General features: G+C 31.7%; 1 protein-coding gene and 1 long non-coding RNA gene across 2 annotated transcripts in view; one reads left to right on the top strand and one right to left on the bottom strand.

Moving 5' to 3' along the window:
* Positions 1-6,321, top strand: part of LOC118744930 (ice-structuring glycoprotein) — a gene marked incomplete in the record, with an annotated part of 581,188 nt that overhangs the window by 520,248 nt on the left and 54,619 nt on the right.
* LOC118744934 overlaps positions 634-6,321 on the bottom strand; it is a 21,941-nt gene continuing 16,253 nt past the window's right edge. The window contains exon 2 of the long non-coding RNA XR_004993598.1: positions 634-906. This is a non-coding gene — a long non-coding RNA (uncharacterized LOC118744934). The remainder of the gene's footprint in view (positions 907-6,321) is intronic.

Below are 6,321 nucleotides of genomic sequence, written 5' to 3'. Positions count from 1 at the left end.
GTCTTTTTTTCAGCCCAAAAAATGTATATAAAGATTTGCTGTAGAAATATTTTTAGGCCTTCAAACGATAGCTTCAGGCATGCTCTATAAACCCACAATTTTTTATAAAAATTGTACAAAAACTTTATGAGAAATTCACGTTTGAAGCTATTAAGACAAAAATACACCGGTCGTACCACCTTTTTGCAATCGAAGTATCGCCCAACTGCCAGCAGCCAAGAGTCCTACCTAATAGTTGTTGTTGTAACCTGCTCAATTTGCGTTGTTTTCGCATTATGTTTTACTTCGTTTCTGAAAGTAAATTTTGTAATAAAAATGAATATGATGATGAGGAAATAAATGATAACGATGAAGAGGCAAACATTGAAGAAAAGACAAAAATGGAAACAATGAGAAATACATGTTTAAAAATTAAGGTAACTGAAAGGGTAAGCAAATTTTTTTAAACTTTCGATTGGAATCGAAATAAATTTCGTTCTCAAAAATTTAGTTATCGAAAGTTATCAAGTTACTGAAATTTATTAGATCATCGAAACAGGTTATCGAAATTTATCGAGTCATCCATATTTATTGAGTTATCGAATTATTCAAACTGACGAATGTTCAATTGTCGAAATTTATTCACACAGAAAATTAACGGATTGTTATCGAACTATACAAATTTATTAAGTTATCGTAATACATCGAGTTCGTTGAACTTATCTCGAGAGATATAAATTTTTGTGTTATCGAATTTTATCGAGCCCTCGAAACGCACAGTTATCGAAAATTATCGAAATTTGTTGAGCTATTGAATTTTGTTGAGTTATCGGATTTCAGCGTTCTTGAAATTCACCGAATTGACATTTATCAACAAACTGGAACATATCGGGCCAATTCCAAGTCCAGCCAAAGTCCTCAAAAGACCTGCAAATACATAAAAAAATTTAGTCACGTTTTAGTTCCAAAGTTATTAATTTTGTACCTTACGAGTTAAACAAAGTGGTAAGTCAGAAAACCTTCTAAGAACTAGAAAAATTGTTAAATTTCGACAATAACTGGCACTCGTTGTTAATATAATTTAACAATTTTTTCAACGATAGCCACTGTATAAGAAGTTTTTATAACTACGGTGCTTTTTTTCTTTAATGCAAATATCTACCAAACTCTTTCAGTAAAACCACAAATAAAAAGTGACCCCTCAAGGGTTAAGATTTTTTTTTCTTTTTAATGTGGGAAATCATAAACAATCAATACAAAATCATATTTTTTATATAATTTCTTATCGGTTAAATTTAATTATTGTCAAGACAATAGGTCTAATTATCTATGTACACAGGTACAAGCGATTTCATTCGAGCCTCTCCTATTCATAATTATCAGCTTAAACTCTGAAGCTGCCGAAATCGATAGAGTGGCAAACTGTATGCCATTTTGTTAAAAAATCATCAAAAAAGGTTTCGTTTCTATTGAGAATTGTCAAAAGAAACCATCTCATTCAAAGTTATCAAGCAACTTATCTTTTCTACATCTTCCTTAGTCATCCTAAGGTGAAGTTTACGGTAAAAAAATACCCACTCAAGCTGACGATCGAAATGCTCGTTTCGCTAGAATTTGGTTTTTTTGCTATTTTAATAGACAAAAGATAGTCTCAACAAAGAACGCATTTCCATTCAGAAGCTAGCGGCTCTTCCCCAGAGTCAAGACACCTTCCACTCTGCACTTCTTTATCCTTTCTTTTTGCATGAAATGGCACAAAGTGAAGGGCTGCTGCTTTTGCTATTCGTTGGTTTTCTGTCCACTTTACCGTGGCGTTGAATTTTAAAACTCGCTTGATAACTTCAAAGACATCGAATATTTCATTTGATTCTAATAAAGACGATTTGGTTCAGTTCAAAATTATTATTATTACTTTTTTTCAGGTACCGCTTTCAATTCGAAACCAGTTTGAAAAACATAACTTCAGAGCTGCAAAGAAAGTGCGTATAGAATATAGACACTCGCTTTTACTCAAAAAATTAAATAGCGAGAAATTTTCAAAAACCTTCAAAGTAAGAAAATAATATTCCAATACCTAAAATACACCTAAGCAAGATTTTAACCATACAATTTAAATAAAGCAACAAATTTTTGCAACAATTGAAATTTTATTGCCTTACATTTTCAGTTTTATTTCTACAACACAATTGAATAGGTAAATATTTACTGGGGCTATAGCGCAGACAAAAATACATACATACATATGTAGCTTCGTTTGCTACTGACCTGTATCACCCATATTAAGTAAGGCACAAATATTTTTCAAGCAAATTGAAAAAAAAACTTTATGCATACATTGTATTTTCTTAACTTCTTTAAATTCACCCATTTTACTCTAAATAAATATTCACATTTTCAATATGTATTACAAATACGTACATCCTTAGCAAAAATAAAGAGGAAATAAACACTGAATATTCATTTTCAGTAAATTCAGCACACTAAATGATAAAGCCACAGGATATTGTATCTCAAACAAACGTATGTACATACATATGTATTGTAAGTATTGTAAGTATCTCTTGAAAACATTTGTGCACATTCAAGAAATAAACCGAAAGCGACTTTTTGTGTTCAAATATGTGTAAAAATGTTAAAGCAATATTGCTTAAACTGAAGCATATTTTCAGGCGCCAAACAAAGTTATACACAACAATACGGCTTCTTTGTACGGCGTGTGTTTGTGTATGCTGCACATACATATGTATGTACGTTGCCTGAATGGCATACAATCGAGAAAAAATATAATCCAAGAGAAAGAACACAATTGATGGCAACACAATAACGCCTGGCATACCTTTGTGCGCATGTAATAAATTTTATATTTATGTTCGTATTTAGTAGACCTTTTTGCGTTCAATCGCCCGCTATTTGTGCGTAAGATTTTTGTGGTTTTTATCAAATATTTAATAAATTTTAAAATACAACACAATTCGTTGAATTTGTATGAAATTCTGAGGTAGCATGTTTTTAGGCGCTTAAACGTTTTATGGGTAAAAGTATCTGTATTTGGGTAGACTAATAAAGAACTGTAAATAAAGTATTGTAAATGCATGCCATATTGAAGGCAAGTTTATTTCGAAAAGTAAATAAATGCCAAAAAAAAATTTGCATACTTTTGTATATTTGCCTTACTAATAAGTAAAATATATTTATTTTTTTGAGATACTAAACCTGAGGCATGCTTGTAATGGTCTTTAATTTAATTTAATTTAGTTTTAAATTTACTTTAACTTTTTATTAAAAAATCTGCTAAAATTTTGTAAGACTTTGCAAAATTTTTAATTTTTAAATAGTGAAACAGGTACTCTACTTCTTTAATTTATAGTATTTTAAATAAAGAAATCAATTAAGTTACTAAAGATTATTTATATTTTATTTAAGTCATTTTCAAATCCTCTGCATACATTAAGGGCCAATTTCACAGTGCGTAGTTAACTCAGAATCGACAGTTAACTAGAGATTTTCAGTACAAAATTCTGTAGTTAACTCCCGATTCTGAGTTAACTACGCATTGTGAGAGGAGGATAAATTCATGAAAAAAGGGAATGAATTTCTACTTTTCTCCTTGGAAATATATTAGGAAATACCTTTGCATACTTTCAGGCGTATTTTGTTTACTTAACTAAAGTTTCAGAACTTTAGCTGAGTAGGATATGGAAAGCTTTAGCGACTGGCAGCGCATCAGTTCTAGATTGTATACAGGCTTTTCCCACTTCCAAACCATTGAAGTCAACCGCGTTTTAGGCGGCATAGTATGTGTATGAGGGTTATACTTGCAGGCGCCTTAATATAAATTATTATTATTTTTTCTTTACAAACACATAATATACTAAATTCCCTAGAATGTATAAAAGAATTTTTGAGCTTAGAGAGTTTATGTGCCACATTGAGACCAGAATTTTCTCTTTCTTATGTTATCTTCTTGAAATAGTCTCAGCAATGGCTCAGACTTTGTGGCGGTAGGAGCCCTTGCCTTCTGACTAAAGCATTCCCTACTTCGATGCCATTTATTTCCCTGTGGCTTGCTACCCAAAACACCAGATAGCATTATTTTCGCACATCGCGGCCAAATGCATCACATACTAATTCTTGCCATCTCATCCTCTTCAGCGCAAGATGGGCGAAAGGAGTTTCCATGTACCCTTATTACAGTCAAATGTTTGTGCTACGTGAAGTGACCAGCAGTCGGACAAGTTGGAAAACAAATAATCTTTAAAACTCATCAGAATTGATTTTACCAGGGACCGAACATAACAGTTTTTGATGAAAACTATCATGGAAAAATTCAATATGATGGAATTGTAATTGATACATACACATCGATGTCTTTTTTCACCGAGAATCAAATTTGAAAATAAATTTGTATTTGTAATTTTTATGCAAAATTAAAAAAGTTAGAATTATTTTTGATTTTTATTTTACAAATCCAAAATAACAATTATCTTTGATTTTTACATAAATATTCTGTAGATAACAGTTATTTTTGATTTTTATATATCTTAGATAACAGTTATTGAAGACTTTTATTTATAAAAGTGATCAATAAAAATCAGTTACCGACTTTTTTTTTTAAATCATACGTATAAAAGTCATAATAATTTTTCGCAATTAAGAACGTGTCGGAGAACCAAAATTTACTACGACTTATACAACTGACTTTTATAAGTATGATTTTAAAAATAAAAGTCAGGACTGATTTTTATTGATGACTTTTATAAATAAAAGTCTTCAGTAACTGCTATTTGCAGATTTGCTAGATAAAAATAAAAGAAAAATTGTTTTTTTAGATTTATAAAATAAAAATCATAAAAAACTGTTATTTACGGAGTAATTAAATTAAAGTTAAAAAAATAATTGTTACAGAGTGATTTTTTTTTTAATAACAGTTGTAACTGTTACGGTGCCTGGGTTTTACAAAAGGTTCCAATTGGCGAAGAAGTTATCGGCTCTGCCCACATTCTAGGTTATTCCGCAAAATGGCAGATAGAAGAAAATCCATAGTTTGATAAGTTACCCATTTATCGATCATTTATTTATTATCGATTTGTCACACTCAGCAAAAAGTTAGCTAAATATATTTCTCTCAACACATGATTTTGTAACTATAATCAAATCATGTCTTGAGAGAAACATATTTAGTTGACATAACTAAGCTCTTTTACCAGTGCAGCTCTAATATTTTTAATTAAAAAAAGAAACAACTAAAAAGTAAAATTCTATGCGTTTATTACATTACTTTATCCCATTGGGATATGTCGTTCTTTCATATTGAGCACGAAATACGAAATGACTGTACATTTCCTCTCAGCACTTTCTTCATGTCTCACTCACTGCCACCCTTGCTCGTTCACTATTTTTACTGTCATTTAATTCTAGTTTGCCGCCTGCTATTTGCTTTCGAATATTGAAAAGTAAACACAAATTGTTTATCTTCGCCTCTGTTAGCCTGCTGGTCAGTTCGCCAGCTCGTATTTGTATTTCTACTTGAACAATCAATCAATCAATCAATCAATCAATAATACATTTATATGCTAGTGAGACGGCAATAACAACAACTACTTGCAAAAAATAATAAGCTACCAGCACATTTACTTTTGACTACCGAGACAAAGATATAGAGTTACTAAAAATTTTGCAAATAAATAAATATTTATATATGTAGATACGAAAATGTAGCAAATGGGCTTGCAACAGCCGGTCGATAACTGTTACGGCTAAAACAAGCATATCAACAACACAATCATCAGCAGCAGCTAAAGGGGGGCTGGCTGGCATCCACTAGCCAACGCTCGGGTAACTGGTCATGCAAAATTACTGTGTTGAGCAAATAAAGGCAGTTAGCTGTGTATTTGTAGCGCTGCCGGTGAGTCAGGAACTGTTTCATCGGCTTGGCAGCTTTGTCAATGGCAACTATGAATGATGTAACCAATTTTCACAACAAAACCAGTTTTATTGTTGCTTTTGTTTTTGTTTTTGTAATTCATTATGCGGATATACGTAGAGAGTATTTATATAGTTCCATGTATTCTTGTGACATCTGTCTATGACATTGACTAAGTTAGCCAATCGACTATGAAACGCAACATATTTTTTGGTGTCAATGGCAGTAATTTAATGCCTCGCCGAACTTATTTCCTCACCCTCTCAGTGTTACATTCATATACATACATAAATGGCGTGGAGGTGAGTGAGGCATAAAACTAGGCGCTTTGCCCATTTCGGTTGGCAAAGACAAATTACATGGAAGCTAAAACCGCACAACTTTCAGCACTAAAAGGGAAATTTAAGTGGAATTAGCTG

Source organism: Rhagoletis pomonella, unplaced genomic scaffold (assembly GCF_013731165.1).
Source record: "Rhagoletis pomonella isolate Grant_MI unplaced genomic scaffold, Rhpom_1.0 Rhpom_scaffold_00008, whole genome shotgun sequence".
Taxonomy (NCBI): Eukaryota; Metazoa; Arthropoda; class Insecta; order Diptera; family Tephritidae; genus Rhagoletis; species Rhagoletis pomonella.
Note: the sequence above shows the minus strand (reverse complement) of the source record. Positions and strands in the feature narration are given on the sequence as shown.